This window comes from Camelus ferus, chromosome 1 (assembly GCF_009834535.1).
Source record: "Camelus ferus isolate YT-003-E chromosome 1, BCGSAC_Cfer_1.0, whole genome shotgun sequence".
In the NCBI taxonomy this organism is placed as follows: domain Eukaryota; kingdom Metazoa; phylum Chordata; class Mammalia; order Artiodactyla; family Camelidae; genus Camelus; species Camelus ferus.
Genome location: NC_045696.1, coordinates 31,863,206 through 31,877,805, shown reverse-complemented (window position 1 = coordinate 31,877,805; position 14,600 = coordinate 31,863,206).

The window sequence follows — 14,600 nt, the reverse complement described above, 5'->3', positions numbered from 1 at the left end:
ATCTTATGGTAGCTCACGGAGAAAAAAATGTGACAATGAATATATATATGTTCATGTATAACTGAAGAATTGTGCTCTACACTGGAATTTGATACAACATTGTAAAATGATTATAAATCAATAAAAATGTTAAAAAAAAACTAAAAAAAAAAAAATTACCCATGACATTTTAAACAGAGCTAGAACCAATAGCCCTAAAATTTATCTGGAACTACAAAAGGCCCAGGATTGCCAACGCAATTCTGAGGAAAAAGAACAAAGCTGGAGGCATAACACTTTCAGACTTTAGACAATAGTACAATACTACAGTAATCAAAACAGTGTGGTACTGGCACAAAAACAGACACATAGATCAATGGAACAGAACAGAGAGCACAGAAATAAAGCCACACACCTACAGTCAATTAATCTTCGACAAAGGAAGCAAGACTGTACAATGCAGAAAAGACAGTCTCTTCAGCAAGTGGAAAGCTGAAAACTGGACAGGCTCATGTAAATCAATTAAGTTAGTACACCCCTTACAACATACACAAAAATAAATTCAAAATGACTTACAGACTTAAATATAAGACTTGACATCATAAAACTCCTAGAAAAGAACATAGGGAAATATTCTTGGACATAAATTGCAGTGATTATTTTGAAATCAGTCTCCCAAGACAAAAGAAATATGAGCAAAGATAAATAAATGAGACCTAATCAAACTTATAAGGTTTTGTACAGCAAAGGAAATCATAAAGATAGTGAAAAGACAACCTATTGACTGGGAAAAAATATTTGCAAACAATATGACTGACAAGAGCTTAATTTCCAATATACACAGATTGCTCATACAACTCAATACCCACCCCCCCAAAAAATTAACAAATGGGCAGAAGACCTAAATAAGTATTTCTCCAAAGAAGACTTACAGATGGCCAACAGTCATATGAAAAGATGCTCAACATCCCTAATTATTAGAGAAATCCAAATCAAAACCACAATGACCTCACACCAATCAGAAATGTCTATCATCAAAAAGTTTATAAATAATAAATCACAATAACCAAGACATGGAAGAAACCTAAATGTCCAGGGACAAATGAATGGATAAGAAGATGTGACATATATATATATACGCACACACACAGGTACACACACACACACACACACACACAATGTAAAATTACTCAGCCATGGAAAACAATAAAATAATGCCATTTGCAGCAACATAGGTGAAGCTAGAGATTATATTTAGTGAAGTGAGTCAGACAAAGACATATATCACATGATATCATTTATATGTGGAATCTAAAAAATGATACAAATAAACTTATTTACAAAACAGAAACAAACTCACAGATATATAAAACAAACACAATACCAAAGGGGAAAGGGGTGGGGAGGGGTAAATTAGGAGTTTGGACTACACACTACTATATGTAAAATAGATAAACAACTATTGTATAACAGGGAACTATATTCAATATCTTTTAATAAACTATAATGAAAAATAATCTGAAAAAGGATATATATACAACATTGTAAATCAACTCTACTTCAATAAAAAAGCATGTGCAACCACTCTATTTTGGCAAATACCTATGTGATAAGGTATTAGGAGGGAGCCTGAAAAGTTGGGGAGAACCATCAGATTATGCTGCAAGTCTATCCTAAATAAAGGATAGAAAGTGAGAAGACTCAACGGAAACATTCTAGATCGCTGTACAATTTGAAGAAGGTTCAACAGGGCCATCTGGAGTCCATGAGCCAAGGTCAGCCATCAAAGAATTAAGTCTCTCAGTAACAGGCATGCTTACTCTCTTCACTGCATTTAGTCACTGGGTGAGATCAGCCTGTGCTCTCCCTATTTGGAGGACTGTGAGGTGTATTCTTTTCTCCTTTGCAACATCTTTCTCACTTCGGTTTCTCTGAGATACCACACCATGTATTGGAACATCAGAACTGGTAGTTAGATGTTCTGAATTCTACATTCCTAAGTTTGTCAACTTGGGGATATCAGTTTCTTTATAAAAAGTTCAGATTAGAAATTATCTAAGGCATTCATTTTTTAAAACATGTAACTTTGCTGCCCAGTTGACAGAGCAATGCCTCGTCATGGGGAAATTTCACTCTGAAAGTTTGCATTTAGAATCATACTTAAGTTTGTGTTTTCTAGTAGATGATCTAGGATAATGGTTAATCATCACCCTTTCCTGATCTCCACTTTCCTTCCTCCTCCTGCAGAGACTGTAGAGATTAATACTCTCTATCTCAGGGTCCTTTGCAAGCAGGGGTGCTACATGATACATTTCTGAAAAATGAAATGTAAAGGCATATCTTTTGAAAAAAAAAAAAAAAAAGAGTTAGGACTGGTTTTGTTTCCCAATAAAAAGAAACATGTTTCTGAGCACTGCCTCTTCTTCTTCCTTTCTGCATTGAAAGTGGAAGTTATATATCAAACTGCATTTTCTAAGTTCAAACTATAGCGGTAAGTATGTTAAGAAAAGTTACCATGCAAAGGACAGTGCAATGAAAGATAAACCACTGAACAGCCTGATACAAATCCAAATATTTAGCATTCATAGTATCAAATACTTCCCTCTATGAATTTCATCTCTGGAGTGATTTGACTTGTTTGTTCTTGACATAACCACTTGATAGTTTTATAATTTTTTAATTGTTATTTACCACATTCAAAGTTACTTCTATGGTATCTCATTCCTTCAACAAATAAATACATGTATTTTGAGTACATGGCTAGCCAGTGTGATACAAAAACACATACTAGAGTATTAAAGAATGATAAAGAATTAATGTAATATATTTGTACTTCAGAGGGCCTTCTGGAGGATCAGTGCCTTACCTTTAAAATTGTTTTTAAAGTAAGAAGGCATCATTTAAAAAATTCTTTACCTCCTACCAGGATGCATTTATATACTCTGCATTTACTAAGGGCTTATCCTAGAACCAATAAATATTTATCAGATTTCTGAGACTTCTATAATTAAATAGTTTACTTACATGAGTTATGTTTGGGTTGAATACATGAAGTCAGAAATATGTTTTTTAGGGGACTAGAAAGGAAGCAAAAAAATTCCAGAAGTTGTAAGTGTTATGTTGGAAGTTATTTCTATGATAGAAAGACTTCTTTTATTTTTAACTCCAATTTAGGGTATTTTTATTTAAAATTTTTAAGGCTAACAAAGGACCATTTACACCATCTGTTTCAGTTTCACTGTGATACAGATTTTCTCTCTATTTTTTTTCCCTCTTTAAATAGACATTCTGTTTGGCACCTTGTGCTTAAGTACATGTCTTTGAGTCAAAAATGTAGTTTGTCTGACTTCCTGTCAAGCCAATATTTATTCACAAATATCTGTTTTGTTGCTTTCTCACATAAAATCATATAGCACTTTTCCCATGTGAAGAGTTGGCTAGTTGGTAGTAGTGTGAGCTGCCAGCTGGAGCTTTTACAGTTTTAGCATGCCAGCTGCTTTCATGATGGACAAGTTGTTCCCTGTCTTTAGTTTTACTTTTTTATTTTAATGGGAGTGCATTCCTTTTGCTTTAATTATGAGAGGAGAGGGTAATGCCTCTTATATTCTACATGTACACATTTGATTGCTCAGTTAAAAATAATAATAACATTTCTTTTGAAACTATTATCCTGGAACTGTTCTTGAGACAAAGGCCAGCCAGATACCTCCATGCATCTCTTTGTAAGGTATCTTTCAAATATCTTAGAAGAGTTCTTTGGAAGTTCCTAAGATGCACATACAAAGATGACAAACATGGAACAGTTGCTGGACTGGTAGACTAGGATATTCTACTTGAATAGTTGTTGGAAGGGTAGACCAGGGTATTTTACCCATAAAAGTATATTTTGTAGGAATTTTTTGCTGCACAACTCTAACAATTTTTGTCTGTCCCTGCTGCAGGCTTTAGGAAAGTGAGGTTAAGACCTGCCTATCCTGACTCAGCCTTGGACTATTTTGCAATGAGTAAGAGTACCATAAGATTATTTTCTCCAAGTTTTTTGACTATATTTTTGAAATATGAAAGGTGAGCAAGAAAAACCTCAGTGTACTGAAAATGCACTATTTTTTCTTGGCTATTTATAAAATTATTTCATTTAGAGAAGAATGCTTCTGTTTATGTCATTCTCTTCATAGATAATTTTTCAACCTAGTGTCAACTGGGACACAAAGTAATTTCAGCAATGATTAAATAGAAAATTCTTAGTCTTCAAATTCACCATATAAATACTTAATACCTTAAAGAAGTTTAAAATTGTATCTATTAACAATAATATTTCTATTCACTTGCAAGTTTAAACAAACTAAAAAACCCTAAATCAGATTATATACACAGCCTAGAGTTTGGAAATAAAGATATTACTGAATATTCAATTGAAAATTGAAAAAAAAGTTTCTAAAATCTTGTATGATCGGAGTAAGAAGGACACAAAAAAGAAATAAATGTCTATTTTTATTAAAATGTGATTATCAATTATTTCTTTCTCTAAACAATTCTACATAGTGAGCTTAAAAAGAAATTGAAGAACACTTTTTTTCCTCTTAAGTGAAGTTTTTAGCCAAAGAATTTACCAAGGGAAATAGTATTCACACAATAATTTGTTCATTCATTCACTCATTCAAAAACACTGCTATGCAGGTCAGCTATGTACATATCATCAAATCAGCTTTACTCCAAGGTTTGAACTGTCACTTAAACTGTGTTAACCAGAAAATTGGATAAGTAGTTGGGGTGGTAATTTGGTGGTGGTGGGGGGTGATATTGTAGATCTGATTTTATCTTATGTATGTCTCAGCTAATGAAATTAAAAGTTGATAACCTTTATACTGCTTTTTAAAAAACGAGATTAACATGACACTACTTTGAAAGTTTCTAAAGATTGTAAGAATTGAGTAAATGAAAATAAAAAGGAAATTTATATCTAACAAAAGTTTATTCTTTCTTTAGAAATCTTAAAATGTGGGATTATTTGTGAAATTGCATTGAATTTAGATGTATGTGAATCTAGATTGTTTAGATTTATTTTGCTATGAAGAAAAACATGTTTTGTAAATCATCCATAGATGCAATGCAAATTTATGACTGTTAAAGTTATTTATTTCTTATATATACAAACATATATGTATGTGTAATATAATCACACTTGCCTTTTCATTACTTGGAATTTAATAAGGAGCTTATTTATGGAGTATTTTTCTTGAACTAATTAAGGGAGTACAACTGAGTATATTTAAAAATTGTTATCTATATGTGTGAAAATATCTATCTATACATAGATTTAGATTAGATATGCAGTCATTATGTTACCTTCATTTTTGATCCATAATGTACAAATATTATTCCCAAATTAAAAAATCAAGGCTTTAAGAACTATTATCAAATTATTTCAGCAACATTTAAATTTATGTTGCCAGCTATTATAATTCCAATTATAATTTTGAATGTTTAGACCTGTACTAAAAATTGCAGAATATTTATTCCTAAGACAAAAATGACATTTGCTATTGATTTATTAACAAAATGAACACTGAGAAATAAGTAAATATGTAGAAGTCTTGTTTCCTGCTGACCCAGCATTTGCTGTCAACATTAATCCAAATTCTATTCTTATAAAAAACTTGCATAAACAAACAAAAATACAACCCTTGTATCATAGTTCAAAATTTATATATGTCTGGTTTAAATATATTTTCAAATTTGTAACTGCTACCGGGTATGAAATGCAGAACCCACACTAGGCTAGGGAAATACTTTCTCTTAATTCATCTTTTTGAAATTGTTTATATTTTAATGAATTGATATTGTTAAATAAGTTGTTCTAATATAGAACACTTTTTGAAAGACATATAAGTTAATTTCAAAGATTTTTCATATATATATAATTTACATATATATGTTTAAATGAATTTTCACCAAAATAAAATGTGTTTGTGGTGAAAAATAAAATTGTACAGAGAATCTCATGAGAAAAAGCTGTGTTCTCTCAACCGTACCTTTCCTACCTCTGCTCACTCCTATGGAGTAAATTATTTGATATCTTATTTTAGTTCTTCTGGTGATTGCCTGCATAACTCTTGAAAATATGCCTTGTTGTTCCTTGCTGATATATTAAATTGGAATAGTATGTGTTTATGTCTTGATTTATCTTTTACCTCATCTTTTCTTTTCAGCTTTCATATATATATTTTGAGTTTTCCATTTGCAAAGATTTTAACTTCAATTAATTAAGCTTCTTTGCCTTGTTTCATATGTTTGACAATATTTTCTGTCTTCACTTTATAAGAAAATATGTTAGAATATCCTTTCCTTAACCATCCCTAACAATTTCAGGCCTAACCTTCACTTTATACTTTGTCTTGCAGCTAAAATAAAGACTTCTTGTATATTCTTATTGATTATTACACTGGAAAGCTAGTATATGATGACTATTTCAATAATGTTCAAATTGGTGCTATTTCACTAAGACTGCATTTCCTTCTCACCTATACATTGCCTTAAACCTGAGTCACTAAGTGAGTATTTCTAGCATTTAGAATTAAATGTATTCAATTTTAAGCTCATTATTTGCTAAAAAAAAAAACATGTTATAGCTCCTTTTTTTTTAACATATTTGAATTAAACATTATGTTGTTCATTTTGATTTGGTTTGAGTTTTTAGCTTAGGAGTGAGTGAGTGCCTGTGTGTGTGTGTGTGTGTGTATGTGTATTAATTATCACATCCTCAAGTCAGTTAACCTTTCTGTACTGCCAAGCATCCTAGATCTTGTCTCACAGAACCCTCCATTGTCCTGATAAATAATTATTTATTCATTAATTTAACCAATGTTTTTAGCACCTATTAGGTGTCAGATATTTTAGGCATTAATAGCTGGATGTTCCCCAGGCCTTCAATTTGGGATCTATTTTTTACTGCTTTTATATGCTACAGTCTATGTTTTTCAAGATTATGTGCCTTTCTACTTCTTGATTTTTGTTTCACTTTGCTGGAGAATATCCTGAAGTAAAGTTGGGTGTACCAGAGGTAACTTTTTTGAGTCCATCAATATTTGAATGTGGCTTTATTCTGACCTCACAAACTGATTTGTATGCATGCCTTCTAAACTCTGAATTTTCCTTCAGAAGTACCGACATTTTTCTATTGTTTTCTTCCATCAATATTTCTGATGGTTGATCAGACAGTATTTTGTAGTGGGCTTATTTTCTCCCACTTAGAAGTATCTAGGATCCTTTATTTAGTCATTGATTTCAGAAATTTTATGAGACTAAAACTTTTATCCCTTTTCTGCTTTTGAAACTGTTGTCTAGTAACTATCAATTTCTAGAAATATCAATGTCTAATAATTATGAATTACTTCCTTTCCATCCTTCTTTCTGCTCTTTCATTCTGGGACTTTTATCATATTTTTAATTCCAAGTATTTATTCTTGTTGTCTGATATTTATTCCTCTTTATTAAGATAATAATATTTTATGTATGCTTTATATTGTCCAAAGTGCTGCAAATAATATGCAGAATTTAAAATATGTTTTTTCTAGTCTCCTTAATGGTCTGTTTCCCCAGAGGTCAGTATTTTTACTTGATTTTGATCTTTTTATTCCATGCCACTGATTCTTTATGTAGACCAGCTTATTGATTCTCTGTTCATACTAAGACAGTAGGCTTGAACAGCTGCCATGTGCTTCCTTTCATTTGTCCAAGAAATCTTTTTTCTAGACACTCCTAGAAGCAGTTAGTTAAGATCCCCTATGGGAGAAATTGATGAGATTTCACGGAGCATGATTAAGATTTAATCAGAAAAAGAGAGGTTAAAAGATTAATAGAATAGCCACATGAGCAAGAAAAAAATGATGTTTTGTAGAAAACAACAGTACATTCATATTTACTGGACAGAGGCAGAGGTGACATAGGTTTTGAAGTTGGCATTAAGAGCAACATCAAGTCATGGGGTCACTGTCTTCTTTGAGCAGATTGGAAAGAGAGAGTCTGGTTAGAAAACCCTATAATATTTCAGATGGAAATTAAGATGGATCTGAACTAGAGAAGAATTATAGAGAAAAAATATGAAAAATTACTGAACTAGGCAACTGGTAGCTTGTGATGAAAACTAAAAATGAAAAAAAATGCACAAAGCATGCAGAAAAGAAAATAATTTGACTAACAGGAAAGAAAAGTGGGTCAGTAATGTAGCATGGGCATTTAGTACACGGTTTTACTACCGATGATTGTAGTCCATTCACAAAAAGTATTGATTGAGGATAAAAGATCACTGATTCAGATTTGAACATGTTGCATATGAAGGAGCACTGAAGCATTCAGGTGGGATGTATAACAAATAATACATTCTAGAAATCTGAAGTTTACTAAAATAGCTAAGGTTTAAATTACAGAGTGGGGAGTCAATTCCACATAGGTGGTAATCAAAAGCACAATAATATTTGAGAAAATATAGTAAGAACCAAAAAATGTGAAATAATCTGAAGGAGACATTCTGAAAAAACTCCAAATATTAAAAAGGCTGTTAAAGAAAGGCATCAGAATATTGAAACATGATTATCAGAAAGTAGGGAGTCATAGAAAAGGCATGAGTTCATGGCAACTGAGGGGGAAAACAATTTCAGATGGAGTGTGTGGTGAACATTTTCTGACTGTAGGGTTGTGTATCAGTGGTCTCTTTTGCTTGGGAGTTTTGCTTACCTACTCCTTTCAGGCTATCTCCTGATTACCCTTCAAGCCGAAACTTGAGTATAATCTCAGAGAGGCCTTACCAGACTACTCAGGCCAGTGTAAGTCCCCATTATTATTCTTTTCATAATAACTAGTTCTTTTATTTAAGTAAGTTTTCAAATTACAATGGTTCTCATATATATATATATTTACTTATTTGTTCATTCTTGTATATTTGTTCAATATTTTTCTCTCTAGATTAAAAAGTCATGGAGAAAGGAGAGTTCTTTATTTTATTCATCACCATATATAATAAATGTAACTCAATTTCTGACACATAGTAGTTGCTCAGTAAATATTTACTGAATGAAAGAATGGAATTATAGTAGAGAAGGAGAGAAGATGAGAAAGAAAAGATTTCCACTGGATTTGAAAAATGGGAGATTATTAGATACCAGATTAAGAGAACTGCAGGTGGACTAGTAATAACAATGGGAAGAAATAAAGTGTTTACTGTGTTTCAGGTACCGGGTAAATTACTTTTCATGCATTCTCTCATTTAATCAAGGCAACACTATAAGGTTATTATTCTTTCTACCTCAATTCTAACATTAGGCAACAAAGGGTTAAAAGCATTGAAGCTAGGAATCAAATCCACGTCATCCCTGTAAATACCATACTTCTAATATGCCCTGATTTCAGTGGGTTGGTAAATAAATGGGAAACAGTAGAAAGAGTAAGAATATACTCTCCTTTTGAGAGTCTTAAGGAGAGAATAAACAAATGTATTGAGGATATTTGTAAAGAGTACACACTTATATGCTAAGACTAAGAGGTGCTTAAGTTCTTGTCAGTAGACGTTGAAACAAGAAAGGTCAATTAATGATGTAAAATTTGGAGGCTTCAGCTGGCTATGTAATGATAAGTAAAGGCAGCACTAAAATGCCTTTAGACTGTAAAAAGGAAACATATTAGGGGTGTATATAATAAATTTATAGTTGGTAAGGGGCACAAAGTTGAAAGACTAAAGATTTCAGGGAATTTTTTTGATTTTAATGTTGGGACTGAAGCTCATTCTGGCCAATCAATGCACCTGAGATAAATAAAATGAACTTCAGAAGAGTTAATAGTTGTTTTTATAAGCTGCCCATGACATACTATTTAGACATCACATTGCCCATAGAGGATCTTGTGATTGATAGTATTAAGATATTAGAATTATTTGAGATTCAGACTACTCTAAAGGGTGGTGTTACTCCCAATCTGTGTGCTACACAAAAACAAAAAAACAGAAAAAAAAAAGAATTCTAGCATACGTTCAGTTAATTAACATTAAAATTCTAATACAACATTTACACAGCACTTTAAAGTTGCTTCAAAACTAAGTTTGAAGAGTTTTTGTGGTTGAAATGTAAACAAACAGTAAATCAACATTTTATTCCATTTCTTTTTGCACACATTGTGTGTTCTCAGCTCCGCAGAAGTTACTCGTGTGTGTGTGTGTGTGTATAAATGTAATATAGGGTATGATCCTTGTCTTACAAGGCTAATGATATATCTTCAGTGATAGAAGAAAACATGAAGTAATCAGAGAATATCCATGAGATAAACTGTGAAGCTGAATTACGTATACAACAGAAAAAAAAGAAAGGAAAGGTCAGTCAGTGTCAGCTCACGTAATCAAAAGAAGGCTACAATGAAAGAGACAGAACTTATTCTGGGTCTTAGGAAATAAGTAAGATTTAGATGAACAGAAAGCTGCTGAGTGAAAACCACAATAGGATAATACCTGGAACCAAGGGTTGAAGGTGATAAAGGGCAAGGGTCTTGAAGGTTGTAAATGCTTCTGCAGGTAGGTGAAGTCATCAGACCATAATCAAAAGCAATTGCACAAAAATCTCTGCAAGAAAGAACTAGAGGCATTGTAGCAGATATTCTGACTTCTTGCAAAGTTAAGAGCAGCAGATCGACCAGATGGGAATGCAGAAACCAGAGATGGGGTGGATCTTTTTAAAAATAGGCATAAGCTACCCATTAAATCGAAAAGCAGAGCCCAAGATGGTGACAGGTTTTGAAAAGAATGGGCGGAAAGAAACATAAGCCACAATTTTGTTTTTCAGAGCCACACTTGCACAAATGGAAAATATCTTCAAATATGAAAGATGAGAGTGTGGAGAACAAAACTCAGAGACTTTTATTTTCCCATGTGAGTTTTCTCTATATTTCTGTACTTCAAGACTTATGCTGACCCTCATTTATTACATCACATAGTATCCTCTTATATTTGATTATATGTTTAATTTCTCTAATGAGTTAAAATGGAAAAAGTCAGCTTAGGGTAATAAATAGACAAATCAGCAATAAATAGTATTTATGAGAAAGTAGTGACTATTTAAGGGGACTGAACATCTAAAAATGTACATCTACTCTGATTATTTTAAAGTTTATTGTAGTAATTGTTATTTTGTACCACTTGATACTTTTCTTACAGCTTAGATATGACTTATTTCTCTGAAACACTTTAATAATTTGGATTATCCCTTTCATGTATGGTTGGATTTTAAAATAGATTATGAATAATTTTGTTGGTACATCAGTTAGATATATTAGATAACATGTTCATCTACTTTATGTAATTGATAACTCACCATGAAGTCTATTGAGAAGTTTAAACTTTTAATATATTCTGGCACAACAGATATGAATGAATGATTGAATGAAAAGTACACAGATTAATGAATAAATCAATTCTTATAGCACATAAATATTTTTATGAGGTTATCTAATAATCTAATGCTGATAGAATGTAAGAAAACTAATTTTTTGCTAATCATTTTTCTTCTCTCCAAATGGGATAGAATGTATCATAAAAATTTATGAGTACATAAATTTATTATTAATTATAGTGGTCTTAATAAGCCCTAATTTATTTAATTAACTTATTTATTTATTGAAGTATAGTCAGTTACAATGTGTCAATTTCAGATGTATAGCATCATGTTTCAGTCATACATATACATACATATATTCGTTTTCATATTCTTTTTCATTATACGTTATTACAAGATACTAAATATAGTTCCCTTTGCTATACGGAAGAAATTTGTTTTTTTATCTATTTTATATATAGTAGTTAGTATTTGCAAATCTCCAGCTCTCAATTTATCCCTTCCCACCTCTGATAACCATGTTTGTTTACTCTATGTCTGTGAGTCTGTTTCTATTTTGTAAATAAGTTCATTTGCATCTTTTTTTTTTTTTTTTAGATTCCACATATAGTGATATCCTATGGAATTTTTATTTCTCTTTCAGGCTTACATCACTTAGAATGACAATCTCCAGATCCATCCATGTTGCTATAAATGGCATTATTTTAATTTTTTTATGGCTGAGTAGTACTCCATTGTATAAATATACCACAACTTCTTTATCCAGTCATCTGTTGATGGACATTTAGGTTGCTTTCATGTCTTGGCTATTGTATATAGTGTTGTTATGAACATTGGGGTGCACGTATCTTTTTGAATTTGAGTTCCCTTCAGATATATGGCCAGGAATGGGATTGTTGGATCATACGGTAAGTCTAGTTTTAGTTTTTTGAGGAATCTCCATACTGTTTTCCATAATGGCTGCACCAAACTTCTTTCCCATCAACAGTGTAGGAGGGTTCCCTTTTCTCCACACTCTCTAGTAGTTATCAAAACATTGATTAAGGAAATTAAAGATGACTTAAAGAAATGGAAAGATAATCCATGTTCTTGTACTAGAAGAATTAATATTGTTAAAATGGCCATACTACCCAAAGTAATCTACAGATTTAATGTAATCCCTATCACATTTTTTACAGAACTAGAACAAATAATCCTAAAATTTATATGGAATCACAAAAGACCCAGAATTGCCAAAGCAATACTGAAGAAAAAGTATAAAGCTAGAGGAATAACCCTCCCAGACATCAGACAATACTACAAAGCTACAGTAATCAAAGCAGAGTGGTATTAGCACAAAAACAGACATATGGATCAATGAAACAGAACAGAGAGCCCAGAAATGAACCTGCAGACTTACAGTCAATAATCTTTGACAAAGGAGGCAAGAATATACAATGGAAAAAAGTCAGCCTCTACAGCAGGTGTTGTTGGGAAAACTGGACAGCCACATGTAAATAAGTGAAGTTAGAATACTCCCTCACACCATTCAAAAAAATGAGCCTTAACTTAAATAAATGTTAGTCTGGAAAAATGAGTAGTCAAAACTTTTCTTTATGCCACAGTAATAAGAAATTTTATTTTCATTTGGTCCTTCCTCACTTCCCAGAATAACATGAGTAAAATTAAACTGAAACAATTAAATATATCATAGTATATAGAATTAGTAAAGAGTATAGTTAGTAAACAATTACCACTTCAACTTAGCATATATTGGGGGCAATACAGCAAGAAAAATCAAGAGTGATGATGAACTAACTATAATTGCCTCTCTTCTCAGATGATATGAGAACATCCCAGAAATTCCAAAATAATCTGAAGGCTAATTATTAGAATATTAAGAACAAATTTTACAAAAGTGATAGATTTAAAGTCTAAAAATATCCAATCAACTTTTATTTATAGGAAACAAAAAAAAGTAAAATATACCATTCACAGTAGCATCAAGATTTTCAGTTACCTATGATATAATCTAACAAACAACACACAAAAATTTTATGTCAGAAAACATTCATAATATTACTGAGAAACAGCAAAGAAGACCTAAATAAATGGAAGGACTTATTCCTTTTTTTGATTAGAAGATACAATTTTCAAACTATGTCAGTACTGTCTACAAATATCTATTTAACCCAATGCGATTCTTTTTAAAATATAACTTTTTTTTTCTTTCTTTTTTTTCCCCAGGGGAATTGAAAGACTGGTTTCTCAGTTGTAAAGAAAATCAGAGAGGTAAGTGTAGCCAAGATAATTTTAAGGAAGAACAAAAAATTGAGACTTAACCTATCATGATATTATCAAGTAACAGTATTTAAGACCACATGATAATGCTGCACGGAGAGATTATTTGAGAAACAAGTTACACAGTAACTTGATTTATAACAATGATGATACTATAGTGCAGAAAAGAAGTGGCAGATTTCTCAAAATGGTCAATTGAATAAAGATACTGAAAAAAATGAGCTTTGTCCTGCCATCATATACAAAAAGAAATTTCAGATAGACTGTATATCTACATGTCAAAGGTAAAACAGTAAATCTCAGGATAAATGTGAGCAAATATTCATGACATGGGAGCTGGCAAAGATTTTTTAAAATAAGATATACTAGGGATTAAACATAAGGGAAATACTGATAAATTTGACTTTGTTAAATTTAAGAACATCTGTTCATTAAAAGGCATCAAAATGAGAGTGGAAATTCAAGCCAGAGTGAGAAAAGATTTTTGCCATAATGTTATCTGACAAAGTATTCCTATATAAAATACACAAAGAACTTTAAAAATTCAATAACATAAAAGAGACACAGCCCAAAACAGAAAAGAACAAAATATTTGAACAGGTACTTTATAAAAGCAATAATTCTTATTATCAATAAACTTATAACAAAGTGCTCAACTTCATTAGTAATCATGGAAATAAAGTTAATATCACAATTAGAATTCACTGCCTCCACTAGAATAACTAATTATGAAAAATACAAAAAAATAACATGTTGATGAAGACAGAAACAACTGAAACTAGCACACTGGTACTGTGGTATATTAACAGGAATGTAATATACTCCAATCACTTTGGGAAACTGAGTTTACAAAGCTGAATATAACATTAGCTTATGAAGATTTTATATGTGCACTGAACATAAATGTGCATATATGTGTGCCTAAAAAGGATATATTTAGCAGCACTATTCTTGGCCAAATAATTGGAA